We start from the raw sequence: 20735 nt of genomic DNA, 5'->3' as shown, positions 1-20735 counted from the left end.
GTGAGGTTTGTCTCCAATTTGGGAGTTATATTTCCTTAATGGACATTGATTATTGGTGATAATCTAATTATGCGACAAAATGCGTGATGACCTTTATGATATCATTGAGTAATATTACACATTTTATGCAACTGATGTCATTTAACTGTCCGAACAATCATGCAAGGACACTACTACTTCATGCACATCTATAACCTATAGATCATATAATTAACACAAGCACTGTCTAAACCTTAATAAAGTCATTACAATCAAAGATGATTTGCAAACTAACGATGACGTATATTACTAATTTAGTTCGGAAGACATGGAAAGATCAGTTAGGATCACGTCGACACACGGTGCTCTTTTTCTGAACAATCTCGGCGTAATGAAGTAAGTGAAGGCAAAAGTCTTGTCGGCAATACGCCTTGCATAGGTACCTGTGCACAGTGCAGGCTACGAGGGTAATGCTTCTAATGTTTTAGGCTGTGTCTGGAATCAATCCGCCAACTAAAAATGTACAGCTAATGCGACCCCAACCCTGATTGAAATTTAAAAGGCCACCTGGTCTAAGTATCAATTTATTAGCTTGATTAACTAAGAAATAATTTACATTTTATTTCAATTCCATGTAAAAAATTTGAAAATATTCAATAGTTCTACATGTATTATATCTTAGAATCCAATAACTAGTCATTGTTACGTTTGCAAATGGATAAAAATATTCCTAAATTCTACCGTTAGATGTTTGAACCGCCGAATATTGCAAAAATAAACACTTTTATAGACTTCCTGTGGATGACATAAAACAACTTTTTATCCTTTTTAATGTGTTTGAAAGACAATAAGTACACCATTAGACCATTTAATTACCGGCAGATCCGCACAGCCATTTTACTGAGTCATCAACTTCTGTTTGTTTTTTATATAGGTTTTTAGGTATCTTTTGAGAAAATGGATGATGAATGCATGCGTGATCTGGTTACACATTGTAACAAAGGTAATCTCATCACTGTAAATTTCTCTGTCAGTAGCTACTTTTCATCCGGTTTTTTGATATTTTTATAATGCATTGTATATTATAAGATATCACGATTTTTCGACATAAGTCATGGCCAAAAGACCGTTTTTTACAGTTATAAAGATAAAGCGGAAACTCCTTATGAAATAAAAGGTGATTGTTTCAATTCAGACAGTAGGCCTTCACGTTTCTAGACTCTGATTAATTTCTTTAAGTGCAATGATGCAGGGCTGTAAAGGTGTGACGGAAGAGGACGATGGTTCGAATTCTGACCTGAGTGGAATTCGATCACAGTCTCCACGGTTCATTCTTTATCTATAGGCGCGAGTAAAAGTCAGATGTCTTTATGATCCCCTATTTTCTTAGGTCAGAACTACCCACGATTCTTTCTCTGTTTAGCTGCGAGTACAATTCAGAGTGCAATACATTAAAGATTGAAATGCTTTTTAAACAATGAAACCTGTGAAATGCAGAATAGCAAATATGACAAAAGTCTCCCGTGCAAAACATATAATTTTGATGCGCTCAACCAGGTAACCTATCATGTGAAAAACTGGCATGTAAACTATAAACTAATATAAAAGAAAATTCTTATTATACAAATGTTCTTGGCGTATTTTAATCACGGTTTGAAAACTGCTGTTAACGCCTTTGCGTAGTCTCTGTCACACGTAAAATTGATACGGAAAACGTACAGAGTAGACGTGCGGTAAATACATTTCTTTTCAGTTGAAACACGTATTTTCTTTAATACATTATTTTACCAGTCTTCATTTTATATGACCGTGTAAAAAAGAACGTATTATGGAATGGCTATGTCCGTACGTCCTTCCATCTATCAACATTTGCTGTCCCGTTCCGTAATAGCTACATCTTTCAAACTTTAAAAAATGAATAAGCACCACTCGAAGAGGATCTCTATTGTTTTTGGAGTCAAAAGGTTAGAGATCAAGGTCACGGTGACCCGGAGACTTAAAATGCTTTCCAGACTTGAAGTCATAAAATGAGCCGTGCCACGCGAAAACCAATTTAGTACGTTTGCGACCAGCATAGATCCTGCGCATCCGCGCAGTCTGGTCAGGATCCATGCTGTTTGCTAACCGTGATTCTCTAACTGCAATAGGCTTTGAAAGCGAACAGCATGGATCCTGACTAGACTGCGCGGATGCCCAGGCTAGTCTAGAACCATGCTGGTCGCAAACGCACTATGTTGGTTTTCTCATGGCGCGGCTCAAATATAAAGCTACAGCTTTCAAACACCACACAATGGTTGTGAATTACCAGAGAAAGATCCCTGTTTATTTTGGGTTCAGTGGCTCAAAGGTTAAGGTCATAGGGGCTTGACTAATTTTCTGGTCATTTTTCGTTTCCATGCTCTATGAAAATAAAAGGTAGGGGTAGGTTTCCCGGAAGCACAGTGTACCCCAAACACAAGCCATAGAGCACAATAAGCCACACAGCATTTAAACTTTACTTGACGACGTAGCACCACTTGAGGAGGGTCACTTTTGATTTTTTTTATTTGGTTCTGTAGGTTAAAGGTCAAGGTCACAATAATCGGGAGACTGAAAATGGTTTTCAGAGTGCAAATCATTAAGTATATGTAACAGCTATGTCCTTCAATCTTTACACAATGAATAAGTACCACTAGAAGAAGGTCCTTGTCAATTTTGAGTTCAACCACTCGATGGTAAAGGTCTAGAGGGGTCACATTTTTACTTCCTGTTGAGTTTCCTACTGTACCTCATCCACATCATGTACTCCCTCCTCAAATTCCTCCCGACACACCTGTTTTAATACCTGTTTTACTGGCTTGCGAACGGGCGTATTATGTCCTGTTTGGCGGAGCTCTTGTTAAACGTTTTACGGCTTGGCATATCACGTTTTGTATTTACAATTTTACAAGACAGACATCTGTGGTACATATATTCACTTTTCTACATTTTACTGGTTGCAATCCTGAACGTTCAGTCAATCCCTAAAGTTTTACATTTAGAATTTTACTAGATATATATTTGTAATTTCTGTATGCATTCATTTGAAACTATATGAGATGAAACATTTTATATGATATTGGCAGTACTTAATTCCGTACACTAACATTAAATCGACCCTATTGGATGTACACACATATCGAGTGTACAGTATACTGATTAATTAACATACTTACATAAGTTTAATAGTTGCAGTAGTACTCCTAACAGATGTTGAAGTTCATACATCAAGGAGCAGGCAGGTAAAGCTCTATTGAGAGACTCAGTCTCGCAACCATGGCGCAGACTGGATATCATGATAGCTGTGGTTCAAACGAGAGGAAAATACCTTTTAAAACAATGTTGCAGACCCACCATCTGGGAAGTGTACCAGGAGTAGGGCCGAAAGACGCATGTTTGTTCTGCTGGTTTTTTGAGTTAAACCGAAGCAATAAAAAACACAAGTACCCTCATAGGATATTGTTTCAGATCCTGAAGGATATCTGGATAGATACCTCAACCTTGTGAAAGCAAGCTGGATAGTTTCCTGAAGCTAAAAGATTGATTCAATAAGGCCAGTGGCTACTTAAAGCAGGGTTTCGAGCCTACAGCGGCGCGGATGAAAAGTGATCGAAGATACCAAATTTACCATTCGGCCTTTCCCACCTTTCTACGGTAGACAAAGTCTTATTTTCCATTTAGATGTTATTTGCGGCCGTTCAGTCATTAGTGTTATCTGATGCAATAATGATATGTCTGAGAAATGAGAAAAACCTGTCTTTGTCACAGGGAATTTGTCAGCCGTAATCCCCCTTCTTTGTATACCCAGCACCCTGCATGCTTTATTAATGCTTTTACATATTTTTGTTAACCTTACATTTACAGTATGAACAAATTACTGTGAATGTAGCCTACAATAACAAGAATTTAATTCCTAAAATGTTTTGGCTTCTTATTTACAACATTTTTATCAATAACTTATCCAAATATAGATTTAATATGAAGTTATGAACATTAAATTAATTATCTTATAGTAAAGGCTACACAATACAGCCATTATGTTCCTGTTTTGATCAATCCCTTTACGTCAGCAATTCAATTAACTACGACCATATTAATTGAAAAGGAAAACCGCACATGCTTTAAAATAGTTCAAGTTGGAGGATCAAAAATAGTGCCCATTGTTGTATTGCGCGTGCATAAAGCTTTTGTGTCTGTTTTAGTCACGATCATCCGTGATATTTTTACACAATGCCATGACGTCACATGTTTCACTTTGATTGGTTCTTTGTAATTCGGCTTTTTCTGATTTTTCTAAAAGACAGCTGTCACGGCTGTAGCTGACCTTAAGTTTATTTGATTTCAATCAATTTCCTGGCACAAAATATTTGATTGGGTGTAGTTCAGACAATAAAGAAACCAGGACACAGCCGATGTCATCTCTGTTCAAATCATGCAGACTTACTCTATTCATTGCCCTAACCGCTTCACGGCTAAAAAGCGTAGGGGTACTGAACTTGTACTTCTAACGAACAGAAAACAACTTTTAAATATGTAAATCTGCCGACATGTTGACATTCAAATTTTGTTAACGAATAAACAAAAATATATATATAAGCTATGCAATTATAATAATTAATGCAACATTTTCAATTAAAGACGACATGAAACATTTCAAACTGTTGAGGTAAATGTTTCTTGTCAAAAATTAAGTAATATTAGTCCATTAGCCTCAGCCAGCTTGAATACATACAACTTGCATCTGTAGAAGAAAATGTTGTTTTTAGCTTCATCGGTTAAGCTTTTTATTTTGTGGATTTTATACTGACGTATGTTATTTATTTAAATGAAAGTTAAAAGTTTCCGTGATATCAACATGTCATTTCATGAATAATAAGTCAAACACGAAATGCTTTAATGTATGTATAGAAATGTCAGCTTCACGTATTGATAAAATAAATCTTTAACTTGAATTTAAATATGTTGCTATATTCGGACTGTTGTTATCCCTACTTTTGTCACCAAAAAAAAAAATCCTTTAAAATGTATATAATATGGTTGCTAGTACAGTGTATGGAGAGTAGAATTTTGAAGACTTTAATCCAGTTATGTAACGACTTTAAGAATATCATTTCTGCCTCCATGACCATCATTTCAGACACTGATGGGGTAGGTATAGGTAGGACCACTAACCTTTACACGTTTGAATGGACCCCAGCTCTGACAGATAGGAACTCTGGCCTTCCACAGGTCACTCGAATTGCCCTAAGCCCTGGGTGTTCCTTACCGAATCTGGCCAGAGTCAATTTGGTACGGCATTCGATCAAGGTGGTCTCAATGTTGGTAGAGCGATTTTCAAGATATTTTTGACACTGACATGATAATAATAAAACTATATTTAGTAATGCACTTTGTTTTTCATTGAAATAGACTGTTCCCCTGATATTAGCTTGCCCGCCCATATATTTTATTTGGGTTTTGAAACTGATATGGGAGGAGCGGTCATAATTTGAATGACAAATCGCCGCTACTGGAAACATGAGAATTTAACTCCATTACAATTTAAGGTATGCGCGAGAGTGGGTTCATGTAGAAGACAAGAGTGAGCGGAGTGATTCCTAATATCTCGAATGTGACTATAAAGTTCATTAATATTATTCTAGAATCCGTAGCTACTTGTTTTTGTTGTTTAAAATAGTAGTCCTCAGTTGCTCACACACTCACGCAATACCAAGATTTTAAAAAATATATATGGAACTATTTTTACACGTCCAGAATAGTTGTGTGATACGGTCACATAGAAATAGAAAGAAAACTCAAACGACGCGAGGTTGAAACTTGGTAGTTGTTTTAGAGCTAAAGCCAGTTGCTAAAGAACAGGCAAGTTTAACATATAATGTTAGCTGAATCCAGAATGTATCAACTTTATAAAAAAAAGGCAAGATTAACATCTGGTATTAGCTAACACAATATTGTATGTGTCACGCATGACAAATCTATGCTTGGCATAAGCTAGCATTTTCATCATGAAGTAGAACATTTGTCATAAAAACTTAGGTCATACACTATATATATTAGGGGTTTCATTGGACCACTGTATATATCTACTGAGGGTAAATTTTGCACGAGAAATTCGCTAAAAAATGCAACGTATGCATGTACTTATGTACACTGTTTTAATGGTTTTATAAAAAATATATAAATGATACATAAGAATTTCGATTCCATTAAATTCGCACATCTCATATACAGAGCTTACCGCATTTTAAATAAAAAGTTTTAATTCTCAACATTTAATGACATTTCATGCTCAATTCGAAAATAACATGATATTTCATTTTCCATTTTGCACAGATTTCGTACTTTTGCGCGGAAACACGAATTGCGAAATATACTCGTGACATTTTCGCTTGATAAATTTCGTATTAATTAAATCGTTTTATAAGGCACGTAGTTTCCGTTTGTGCAAGCCGATGTAAAAAAATGCGGTGTGAGCGTACTAATAAAGATAAAATTTTATTACTTGGAATGAATAAAAGTCTTAGGACAGTTGTTTTTAATTGATTTTACTTGCTGATTTATTGCCTCAAAATGTCAATCTATAACATGCACAATGAAACCATTATCAAATATTCAAATCGTGTTTCTTTTTTTTCAACTATGTCTTTTAGCGACACGTGGTGGTTTGGGTAGAAAGAAAAAACGATGCTGAAATTAATTCTTTATTTTTCTTTTGTAAAAAAACTAAAACCGTCGAATGCAGATATTCGGTTAATCTATGGAGACAAGTATCTCAAGGATCAAGCGCGGGACCCATCTGGTCTAATCACGTAATCATTAATGGTGTACAAGTCTTTCACTTGTGTTTCGTACAGAATATAAACTAAAATTAGCTTTTAACATTTTGGAGAGGGTTGCATTTGGTGTAATACCAGGTCAGAGCAGTCTAATTTTTGTATGTCTTTTCAGTAAGCAAATTTGGCGGGAAAATCTCTCTAAGAAAATACACGACCACAGCTTTTTTCTTCATTTTTATGTCAGTTTAGGATAATTCTTCTTAATGAGGTAAGCATTTTAGTCACTCAGAAATTGGTCTGTCTGTGACAACTTTGGAGGCATTGCCAATTTAATGTATAATATACATCTGTATTGTAAGAAATAACATTTACGTCTATTAAACGTCAAGTTTAGCAAAATATCTGTTATCAATTTGGAGTTGAGGAGAACCCGTGACATATATATATATATGGACCGTCAGGAGAGGTAGCTTGAATCACGGATTTGGAGTAGGAAGGACTTAGATGGACGATCAAAATACTTAAGAGATTTTTTAGTAAACAAGAGCTGTAGGAGGACAGAAACGCTCTACTATATAACAACCTTGTCACTAAAGAAAGCTAACTGAGTGCATATAAAAGTCCAAAAATGGGCTTACTTTTTGTAAATATGCAGATCCGAGTTGTGGAACCTGTACAAGGCATATCAGTTCATCACAGTGGACAAGTGTGTGAAGTTTAAATCTGTTCCCATTATTAGGGCTCTGAGATACCAGTTTACAACTTTACATACAAAAACTAAACCAAAATTGATAAGTCGTAAAAGGAGCATATATGTACAATGTGCTATGCAAGTAAGCTCATCTCAGTTAATAAGTACGTGAATTTTCAAATCATTCCCAGAAGTGGTTACTGAGAGACTCGGATACCGGCGCCGACGAATGGGCGTGTGCAATAGCTGTTCCTATTTTTCGAAAAGTCGAGCTAAAAGCCATATCACAACTGTTATAAAGGCACAGAGATGTTTACCAAGCCAAGCTTCATTCACGGCGCAGAGTATCATTATTATTATCATTATTTTGCCAGATTTATACAACGCCCTTTTTATGTTAAACGCGTTTAAAGGCGCTTTACATAACACAAAGGCAGCCACTCAGGGTGCCAAATTCATCCTCTACTAGTACAGACGCAGAGAGATCTGACCAGAAGGACATAGTGAGACAAAGCCCCAAGAATAGAGAGGTATGTCCCATGACTGTTCCAAAGCAGCTATCATTTTAATGCTAAAGAATGCATGTCCGTAAAAAATACCCACAACAGTATGGAACATAGTTTTAAAATGAGGATTTTTACAAACATGATGAGCGCATGGACGATTTGGTTTAGTTACGTAATGGGGACAGGTTATAAAACAAAAATAAAATGCTTCTTCCCCTTCCGTTTGGACCCGTCCATGTTTACAAACACGTTTGTTTATTTTATGGACTGTATGTTGTAATCACTTTATGCACAGTAAACAAATTTTATAGTAAACCAATGTGTCATAGAAGGTACGTGACCCTACATTCTAATATGGGCCTCACTGGACAATCAATTGTGAACATGGCACATTTCATAGGCCCTTTTTAGTCAATACTATCATTCCTGGGGCTAATCAGACAATGAAGTGAATGAAAATAATTATGTACTGGCCACTCAAATATCTCTCCAAGTTTTTTCCCCACCCACTTGGAGGGAAACATGCAATTTTATTTATAATGGTCTTTTATCCGCAATGCTGGTGACGTCATCTGTTGTGCGGACATTGGTTGAGCAAGTTCCAAACACTGTACCGCATCTTTCTTTTCTGCACGTTTTGCCCGTGAATCAAGCATTGTTTAAGTCACAACTGAAATCGTTTTGCTTATTCAGTTAAAGATCATTTCATGGTGTTAATTTTTACACCATCTATCATTAATAACAGAATATCAACAAACTAACTGTCACAAAATAATTGAAGATTTTCTTTGACATTAACGTAGATTTATGAAATATTCATCATGATTGGCCGTTAATTAGCTAACTTTGCGAAACGACCTGATTAATAATATTTTTGAGCAAGTTAAGGTAGTAGTGCACATTTCCTTAGGCCAGACAATTTTCTTGACCAAACATCTTTTGAAAACTCTCATGTGTACATAAAAAAGAAAAATAGGGAGAAGCTTTTAAATTCCGCAACGTTGTATTAACGGAACCGTTTTCCCCCGTTGATAATATAAACAACTACTAGTATTATACTCCTTAACTTGGCGAACAGACGTGCAACACTACCTTAATCGACATGATCATTATGTTTGACTGACGCTCTTTTGTCAAGCCAATTTATCACACCAGTACGGACTATATCAAATGTGGGCCACTTCAGTAATTTTTTTCAATTTGACATAATTTAACTACCTTTCAATAATGAAATTAGATCTGTCGTTCATGATAGATGGAAGCTCCCAAAGTCAGGTAACACACTTGTGAATTAGATTTTAGTTAAAAGTGGACTAGTAAATTTATGTTACATGGTCACTTTTGATATCTGTAAACTGTGGTACTACTGCTGTCTTGGGAACAAGCCATAGACTTCCATTTTAACATTCTGATATTAACAGACTTCCCTAGTCTGTGACTTCTCATCATCAAAACACGTGTAATGTACTAATCATATTTGTAAAACAAAAACGTCTAAGATCTCCCCTCCCCCACTCCAGCCCTTCCTCGTCCTGAAAGGGTAAAGAAAGAAGACACACAAAAACGACAAAAATGAAATATATATTTATTTTGAGTAAATTTTATGAGTAATTTTTGCGTGAATGTTAAGACTCCCTGTGTAGGCAGCAAAAGGAAGAGATACGTTTAACACAAGTTAAACGAAGCAAATTTAGACAAGCGCATAATCAAATAATGCACACTCAAGTGCAAAGGTTGAATTCTTTAGGAATGAACGCCTAAGCCTAGTGCAAATTGAAGACATTTCGCGACAGCGTGATCGATAACTTTTGACAGTCGCTGACCCGTCACAGGGGGATGACAACTATAAAATATCAGATCATAAAATACGTCATTCCTATAAGCCAAATGAGTAAGGCTAGACTAAGCCTTACTTGCTGAACCTTAGATTTTCCCTCATTAAAGGTCCATTACTAAGGGAAAGTGAGTTGGCAATTTTTTTCATAGCCAGTGCAAAGACTTCTGCAAGACACTAAATAATGAAGATTGGCAGGTCAAAATTTTACAGAAGGTCTTTGGAACTCAAAGAAATGTATGTGTATTATGTTAAAATTTCAATGAATCGACAGATTCACCCCCCAGGTCTTTTTAACTTTCTTCATACTTCATAGAAAAATAACTGTACAGATACTGCGATTTATTTCGAATTTTTACATACCAATTTTCATTTTCCAATAAAATGAAATAGTTTCTGTGCTTTTTAAAAGAAATTAAAATGTTCACTTTCCTTAGTATTGGACCTTTAAGTTTTGTGTACTTTGTTAATTGGTGGTCCCAGAATTTTAATTTTATGGATACAAAATTAATCAAATCAGCTGTACCAATACACTTATTTCATGTGCAACATCCCCAATGCAAACGTAACTGATCCCTCACGGATCGGCATAAACGGACAATTCAACCGCTTGAACACGATATAAGGCTAAAAAGATAATGTAGACCAGGATAAAGTATAAACTGCCCCAAATCGACCACTTGAACACTATGTAAAGGTACAAAGTTACTGTAGACCCGTTAAAAGTAGAAACTATCCTAATCAACCATTTGAATACGTTACAAGAATAAAAAGATACTAAAGACTCGAATAAAGTATAAACTGCCCTAACGCAACCACTTGAATACGTTGTAAGGATAAAAAGTTACTGTCGACCAGGATATAGTAGAAACTGCCCTAAATCAACCACTTGAATACAGTGTAAGGATAAAAAAATTACTGTAGACCAGGATAAAGTAGAAACTGCTCCAAGTCAACCACTTGAATATGCTGTAAGGATAAAAAGGTACTGTAGAACAAATAACGCAGAAAGTGTTCCAGATCAATCACTTGAATACTTTGTAGGCCTAAGGATAACAAAAGGTACTGTAGACTCGTTTAAAGTAGAAACTGCCCTAGATCATACACTTGAATGCACTGAAAGGAAAAACAAAAATATATAGACCCAAATAAAGTTGAAACTGTCCCAAATCAACCGAACTGAATTCTGTGTAAGGATAAAAAGGTACTCTAGAAACGTGTCAAGTAGAAACTGTTCCACTTGAATACGTTGTAGGGATTAAACAGTTACTGTAGACCAGTATAAAGTAGAAATTGTCTCATATCATCCACTTGAATGCATTATAAGGGAAAAAGTTCTGTAGACCCGGCCGAATTATAAACTAATACAAAACAACCACATATATAGATGTTGTAAGATAAAATGGCACTGTATACCCGTATACAGTAGAAACTTAAGTTGAAAGGGTAAACAGTTACTGTAGACCAGGATAAAGTATAAACTGCCCCAAATCAAACACTTGAATAAGTTGTAAATATAAAAACTTACTGTAGACCAGGATAAAGTAGAAACTGCCCCAAATCAACCGCTTGAATAAGTTGTAAGGATAAAAAGTTACTGTCCACCAGGATAAAATATAAACTTCCCCAAATCAACCACTTGAATAAATTGTAAGGATAAAAAGTTACTGTCCACCAGGTATAAAATATAAACTGCCCCAAATCAACCACTTGAATAAGTTGTAAGGATAAAAAGTTACTGTCCACCAGGATAAAATATAAACTGTCCCAAATCAAACACTTGAATAAGTTGTAAGAATAAAAAGTTACCGTCAACCCGGATAAAGGATAAACTGTAAGAATACGTAATTACTGCAACATACCAGTCACTTATAATTCAAGTCATCAAAACATGGAAAATGTTACATATCATATATCACCATTAATTTTGATTGCGTAGATAGGGATAAAAAGCAGAGCCAAATATTGCCTGTAGTTTTTCATGCGTCTGGGCGGGGCTCAAATTGGCGACGGCCTTCAATCTATAAGATCAACAACAACGTCATATTTTAGGGCGTTTTCAGTAGAATTTTTGAAAGTAAACAGTTATTTTACAATAGAAATATGCGGAAATGTTACTGTTACTTTTGTATATAATTGGTCATCTGAAGCTCGTTTAATATGTAATTTGAATATAACTGAAAAAAGGCAAGCATTTAAATGTCACAAAAATTGAGTGGGCTGTTTTATGTCTTTCACAAATGTCTGTCAAACGTCTTGTTCTGGTTGCTATTGTATAATCTGTGAACCAGAAAACAGGACTAGTAAAAGTGTTATGAAAAAGACTTAAGTACGCATAATTTTCTCTTTTGCCGGACGAAATATTGCCATATTACATATGAGCCGTGCCATGAGAAAACCAACATAGTGGGTTTGCGACCAGCATGGATCCAGACCAGCCTGCGCATCCGCGCAGTCTGGTCAGGCTCCATGCTGTTCGCTAACAGTTTCTCCAATTCCTATAGGCTTTAAAAGCGAACAGCATGGAGCCTGACCAGACTGCGCGGATGCGCAGGCTGGTCTGGATCCATGCTGGTCGCAAACCCACTATGTTGATTTTCTCATGGCACGGCTCATATAAAGTAATCATGAGATACAACAAAATTTAACTGTGTGTTAAATTTACCTGTCATATTTCATATGAATTACAGTCCATGATTAAGCAGATGAAAAAACAAAAGGAAAAGGTATAAAAGGGGCTGGCCTGAAAATGCAATCGGAAACTCTATTGGTTGAGCTATTCAGTCTGGATATAAAACAGCCTTAATAAAAACAAAATATATCCTGTTTTTGTTTGTTTTTTTTTAAAGAAAATCTGCACGTTCTCAAATTATTTCATAACTCAACATTTACTAAATATGGCTTGTTAGCAGTCGGTACGGCGAGAAACTATGTGAATATTTTGTTATATAAATAAGGTAATAATATTCACATTTTAGTAAAATCTAAATGTCAAAATGTTACACGTAAAACAGCTGTGTGTACATACAGGACTCGGAAACAAGTTGTCCTCGAGTTTTTCAGTTTTTGTTTGAGTTCTCCGTTTTATAACCATGGGCCCTGATCTTTGAAGTTTACTTCCATCCTCTGTGTGCGGGGGAGGCTTTACTTAAAAATACACATACATTAGAACAAAGACGCTGTTTTTTTTGGAGAAGTTAATTTACTTCGAAGTTCGTGACATCTTTGTAGTGTGTAATTTGTTCAATCTGATTAACCCTTAGCCTGCTAAATTTCTAAAATGGAATGGTCCATCATTTATTACTCGAAGGGGTGTTCACTGAAAATTTACTGACTGAATAGCGAACAGTGCAGACCATGATCAGCCTGCAAATCAGCCTGCAAACGGTGTGGATGTGCGGGCTGATCTTGGTATGCACTGGTCGCAAAGGCAGAATCACTTGCCGCCAGCAGGCCAGGCTAAAGGTTAAAGTCATCTACTAAAGCTAGTCATTTAGGATGATCGTGTATTTCAGTCTGATTGATATTTGTTTTCGAGGTTGTCCTCTAATACATAGTATGTTATATGTTGAAGTAGAGTTAAAACATCATAAATTGTGTTTTCAAATAATATTAATGGCCATGTTACCCAGATGCAAAGCAGTATGGTGATATGAAACGGTTCAGCGGGCGGTCTTAGCTTGAACAACTCGGTCTTGCTGTCGGAGCAACTCGGCCCTGTTGTCGGGGTAACTCGGCCCTGTTGTCGGTGCAACTTGGCCCTGTTGGCGGTGCAACTTGGTACTGGTGACGGAGCAACTCGGCCGTTGCCGGAGCAACTCGGCCTGTTGTCAGGGCGACATAAAGCAGATAAATGTTGTTGTATTTTCTTTCGAGCAAATGATTTAAAATGCAGTAAGAAAATAGGCATGGTTTTTAATTAACCTATTTTAGATGAACCAGGACTTGGTGTTAAGCTTTACAGGTGTGACTCCAGTGTCTATATATATAGTTTCTATGGGCCAGCCCACATATTTGACAGTATTACTGTATTAACAAAGTACAACAACAGTAGAATAGTTAACTTCACGTCTGACATGTACATGCTTATATATTTGCTAATTTATTGAGATTTATGCAGAAAACAACATCAGTTCTGAAAAAAAAACATGAATTCAATCATTAACGTAAATCTTTAACAGCTTTTCATCATCAAAAAAGAGAGAAAAGAATAAAATCTAGTATAACAAAATACTTGGGCACGTCAAATACGTGACAAAATAAAAAGTTACGAAGCGAAATGTTGTTTTCGTGATGTTAAATATTTCGTGCATAAATCAAGCTGTATAAAACAAAGAGAAAAATAATGTTACATAAATCATTGAACATGTATGTATACAAGTAATCGAACATTTATATTGAAATACCTCACAGATTGATGGCGAAGTTTACCGGGAATTTTTTAATATTGCGCTCTTTAGTTATGCTATTGTGAAAATTTGACTATTGCCCTATACTATACTATACTTCGAAATCATTTTATTATTGCTCTACAGTATACTCCGTAACCATAGTCATTGTGAGTTTTCCCCTTGCAATGCACTCTGCAGCCTTTGCAACTGTGATTTTTTTCTGTTGACACGTCGGCTACTCCGCAGCCATTGCCATTACCATGTTCTCCGTAGCCATTACCACTGTGATATTTTTTCTGTTCCAATGTACTCTGTAGCCATTGTCAGTGTGAACTCTTTCTGTTCCTATGTACTCCGTAGCCATTGTCATTGCGAAAATTTGACTATGTTGCCATTTACTCCGTAGCAAATTTGACTATGTTGCCATATACTCCGTAGCAAAAGCCACTCTGTTTTTTTTTGTTGCCATATACGCCGTAGCCATTGTCATTGCGAAAATTTGACTATCGCCCTGCACTCCTTATACTAAAGACTGCATTCCAGACAAGTGTGGTCACGGTTTTAGAGAGCGGTGAAATCAACTGAAAATGTTTGCCCAAGACGCTCGAAAGCTCTTTGTGGTCACTCATAATTACAAATAAATGATAACTTAGAACCGTCACAGCTTTGTTATCGTAGCGGACCTGTAATCTTAATCGGCAATTTCCGTCTGAATACGTATTCTGGCATTTTCCAGCTAGTACGAGCCGCTAGAATAACGAAATTCGGAGATTACGTAGTTGATCGGAAATCGTCGAGCGTCGTTACGAAACATACGTGCAATTTAACAAATTTATACCTAACAGGAAATGACACATTTAATGAAGATGAATTAATCAATCATCATTTATAATCTAATTTTCTTTCTGGGTTGTAAGTTGGCCCAGTTCCTACTAAAGTTCTCTTTGTCAATCAACCAGATGTAAGCAAATTTATGTTAACATTTTAAGAGAAAGATGTATTATTGAAATAATAATGGACAAGCATCTTTGAATAATAATATTATAAGTAATATTACCTCAAATTACAACTGCACCTGGTCAGAATTGATTTATAAGTGCATCTTTCATTAAAATATTTCATCATTAAATATCGATTCCTTTTTGCTGAAATATTATAAATTAAACGTTTCTGTCCATTATGAACTAGTTCGAGATGTTACGGCAAAATGCATGACTCTGCATTCCGTGTATCTTACTGCAAAATGCGTTGCATTGTGTTGTGTGTATCTTACTGAAAACGCATTGCATTGCATTTTGTGCATCTAAAAGCAAAATGCATTGCATTGCATTGTATTCTGTGAGTCATACTACCAACACCTGGCTTTTTATTTTGTGTATCTTACTGCCAAATGCATGGTATTGCATTCTGTGTATCTTACTGCCAAACGCGCGGTATTGCATTCCGTGTATCTTACTGCAGAACGCATTGCATTGCATTTTGTGCATCTAAAAGCAAAATGCATTGCATTGTATTCTGTGAGTCATACTACCAACATATGGCTTTTTATTTTGTGTGTCTTACTGCCAAAAACAAGGCATTGTATTCTGTGTATCTTACTGCCAAAAACAAGGCATTGCATTCTGTGTGTCTTACTGCTACACGCATGGCATTGGATTCTGTGTGTCTTACTGCTACACGCATGACATTGCATTCTGTGTGTCTTACTGTCAAACGCATGGCATTGCATTCTGTGTGTCTTACTGACAACGCATGGCATTGCATTTTGTGTATCTAAAAGCAAAATGCATTGCATTGCTTGTGTCTGTAGTCTACTACAACCATTGCTTTGATTTTGTGTATCTTACTGCAAATGCATGGATTGCATTCTGTGTATCTTACTGCCAAACGCGGCTATTGCATTCCGTGTTTTACTGCAACACGCATGCATTGTTTGTGTCGTATCTACCAGCATGGCATTGCATTTTGTGCATCTAAAATGCAACATGCATTCTTGTATTTCTGTCAAAATGCTACCGACACTCAAATGGCCTTATTTGTTGTCTTACTGCTACAACAAGGCATTGATTCTGTGTATCTTACTGCAAAACATGGCATTGCATTCTGTGGTCTTACTGCTACAGCATGGCATTGATTGTGGTCTTACTGCTACACGTCATGGCATTGCAATCTGTGTACTGAAAATGCATGGCATTGCACTATTCTGTTGTCTTACTGCAAAATGCATGCATTGCATATGTGTTCTTACTGCTAAATACATGGCATTTATTCTGTGTCTTTACTTCTAACAATGGCATTGCATTCTGTTTATCTTACTGCAAAATGCATTGCATTGACTTCTGTGCGTCTTTCTGCCAAACACATGGCATTGCATTCTGTGTCTCTTACTGCCAAATGCATGGTATTGCTTTCTGTGTATCTTACTGCATAACGTATGGCATTGCATTCTGTGTCTCTTACTGCCAAATGCATGGTATTGCTTTCTGTGTATCTTACTGCATAACGTATGGCATTGCATTCTGTGTCTCTTACTGCCAAATGCATGGTATTGCTTTCTGTGTATCTTACTGCATAACGTTTGGCATTGCATTCTGTGTATCTTACTGCCAAAGGCACCGTATCATATTCTGTGTATCTTACTGCCAAATGCATGTCATTGCATTCTGTGTCTCCTACTGCAAAAACCGCATAGCATTGCATTTTGTGTCTTACTGCCAAAAACAAGGCATTGTATTCTGTGTATTTTTCATGAAGATGGCTCAATATATAAAGGTCCAATATGTAATCAATAAGAAACTTGGTGGATTTGACTTATGCAAGTGTCATAACTGTAGTGCTATTTATGCAATCTAGTCTTTTATCCATCTTGTCTTACAAGCATATACATTTTAAGTTTGACAAAATTTCTCAAGAAAAATTATAGTGATTTTTACTAGTTCAAGGGCCATTACTCTACTATTGTTCAGACTTTCATTTATTGTACTTGCATAAAGTCTACTGAACATATGTATTTTGTTTAAATAGCTTTTTATGAAGGAGTCCCCTGTAAAAATATGCAACTGCAGTATAAGCCTGCAGCTATTTAAACCATGTGAATTGCACCGAGAAACATCTAGTATGTAATTTATACCATGTAATTATCTAAAATAGGTTACTTTTAACTATGATGTATTTGTATTTTAATTACAAAATATAAAATAATTCATGTTTAATTTTAACCTTTACACTATCCATTAACAGAAAAATTGTTTGATGTGGGCACATTTCAAGGTAGTCTTTTATATGACTCAAAAATTAAAAATTAACCAATCAAAATACAGTCAAACCTGTATTAAGCAGCCAATCAAGGAAAGGCTAAACTGGCTCCTTAAGACATTGACCACATAAAGATGGTTTGTAGGTATCTTGTATTCTAGAATTACAAAATGGACAAAGCTATTCTTATTTAAAGACAAACACAAACACAAAGGTACGTTTCCCTAACTTTGACCGCAAGTTGAGAATTTAACAAACACAGATGTGAAGTGACCATCACATTGAGCTAAGATGCATTTATGAATGAAAAACTAACAGCAGTTAAACCTATTTTCTTTATAGTCATTTCCCCCAGTACACTCAGTAAAAGTACCTCATTTGAAACTGAACTATTTGAGAAAAAACCTTTTTTTCCCCTTCTATTTAACGTAACAATAACCTTGATCATTACCAAAGCAACTCAAAATTCTATTGAGCCTTGGTCTCTCTACAAGCTACCTATATACCAAGTCCTTTGTTCATGTCTGTTATTGACCTACTAATCCTTTTTTATTATTTCTAGGAACAGTCACCTTGACCTTGACCTAAGCAACCAAAATGCAACTGAATCTTTGTCTCAGTACTAACTGCATTTTACGATATATGGCCTTAGGGTATTAGGTCACTAATAGTAATGTTAACAAAATGGCCTTTGCTTGGTATATTCTGAAAGGTAACCGTGTTTTGCACTATTTTGCAATTTTTAAACAACTTTTACCGTGCCGTTTTTTATAAATTTCGATAACTTATGGTATCTCCTCAAGCTCAAGTAGAGACAAATTTTAAAGTGATAGCCACTACCCAAAACGTTTGCAGAGAACTCATTTTACCATTCATTTTAATAAAAGAAACATTAAACTATGTGTAAACAATTATAAAACACAAAATAAAAATGTCAATATCATTTTTTCTATGGTGCCTCAAGTAAACGGATTTAATGAGACAGAATTCATACTTCAACATTGAAAAATAAGGTCGAATGCTGTTTTTCTGTTTTGAATTTTGCTTACCCCATTTAAAAATAACCTTAGGGCAGACGTAAAACCTACCTAAATTTCTTCCACAATATATAATCTAAGTGTAAAAGCAAAATAGAGAACTTTCACCGCGTGTAACTCAATATTTTTAAAGATGTGTAACTCTACCCCTTCTGTTTAAGTAGTAAATTCACTTTGAACACCAAGAAATCGCTTATAAGATTCATCTTTTTTCATTTTTGTACAAGAAATCAATAATAAGTCTTGAAAGAATTAAAAACATACTAGAAAAAATGGGAAATAAGGAAAAAAAAAATTGGTCCCAGTAGGGCTTGAACCTACGCCCCACTAAGAATTGTAGTAAAAGTAGGTTTATGGTAGGAATTGATTTTTGTTTGTTTGTTTTGGGTTTAACGCCGTTTTTCAACAGTATTTCAGTCATGTAACGGCGGGCAGTTAACCTAACCAGTGTTCCTGGATTCTGTACCAGTACAAACCTGTTCTCCGCAAGTAACTGCCAACTTCCCCACATGAATCAGAGGTGGAGGACTAATGATTTCAGACACAATGTCGTTTATCAAACAGTCACGGAGAACATACGCCCCGCCCGAGGATCGAACTCACGACCCCGCGATCCGTAGACCGACGCTCTACCTACTGAGCTAAGCGGGCGGGCGGTAGGAATTGAATACTCTTCAAAAAGGAGGTTCTCTATTAGTGATCTAATACCTTAACACTTTATTCCTAGCTATATTTTCTATTTTTAGTAACAGTGACCTTTACCTAAATGTCCCATGTCCCAAGTCAATATTTATTTATTTATTTGGGTTTTACAGTGCACCAACACAGTATAGGTTATATGGCGCCAAACAGGACTACAAATTTTGGTTTCACATCTCATTTACATCGAAATAACAAGAGCTGTCACTAATGGTGAAAAATGCCCCTGCAGTGCCTTGACCTTTGACCTGGTGACCTTGACCTTTGACCTGGTGACCCCAAAGTCAGTAGGGGTCGTGTACTCAATAAGTACTAACAGCACGTGAAGTTTGAAAGTCCTGGGTGCAGTGGTTCGCAAGTAAAGTGCCTTCATGCAAAAAGTTAACGTTGGCCCCTGTGACATTGACCTTTGACCTGCTGACCTTAAAGTCAGTAGGGGTCATGTACTCAATAAGTACATGCATGTGAAGTTTGAAGGTCCCGGGTGCAGTGGTTCGCGAGTAACGTGCCTTCATCCAAAAAGTTAACGTTGGCCCCTGTGACCTTGACCTTTGACTTGGTGACCCCAAAGTCAGTAGGGGTGGTGTACTCAGTAAGTACTATCAGCAGGTGAAGTTTGAAGATCCTGGGTGCAGTGGTTGGCGAGTAAAGTGCCTTCATGCAAAAAGTTAACATTGGCCCCTGTGACCTTGACCTTTGACCTGTTGACCCCAAAGTCAGTAGGGGTTGTGTTCTCAATAAGTACTATAAGCAGGTGAAGTTTGAAGGTCCTGGGTGCAGTGGTTCGCGAGTAAAGTGCTTTCATGCAAAAAGTGAACGTTGTGACAAACGAACGAACGGACGGACAGTTGAAAACTAATATGCCTCCCTTCGGGGGCATAAAAATTTGAGGTATGGAATCAAAATTTGCATACCTGCTGGGATCACAGACACAAAATATGATAGTAAATCTAAAATTTACTTTATTCCTTGAAGTTTTAAAGTTATAAATAAATGTTTACAGTCACGACCTATTCATTCAAAATCTACAATATGCCTTTTTAATAACTCTGGTGGTTTTATCAAGGTGCCTGTCCATAATGAAAAAGGGTCTTCCTCCACCATCAAACCTGGAAAGTCACCACATGACCTATATTTGTGTTGGTGCAACGCAACCCAACAAACAACATAATATAATTTAAAGGGATAGTGTGGTATTTCCAATGGCATTTTCCTCTCTTCAAAGAACATTATTTTAAATGTTTTGAAACACAATTGTCATACTGTTTGACAGAAACAGCCAAATATTTTTGTCACATAATTAAGAAAATACAACTTACTGACATTTTCTTTCGTTATTTGATTCTTATAAAACAAAAATTCTGACAGGAAATGTCGACTTTTGTTTACAGTCCTTTATACCAGTAAAATGTTTGCAGTAAAAATAGACAGACACAAGAACTGACACCGGAACTTGTCATCTGTTATGGTTTATGTTGCGTATGCAAATCACACGAGCTGTAATGTATGCTATTACCTTTACTCCAGTCCTTGAAAATTGTATTACAGT

The sequence above is a fragment of the Mercenaria mercenaria genome, chromosome 8 (genome assembly GCF_021730395.1).
Source record: "Mercenaria mercenaria strain notata chromosome 8, MADL_Memer_1, whole genome shotgun sequence".
NCBI classification, from domain to species: Eukaryota; Metazoa; Mollusca; class Bivalvia; order Venerida; family Veneridae; genus Mercenaria; species Mercenaria mercenaria.
Note: the sequence above shows the minus strand (reverse complement) of the source record.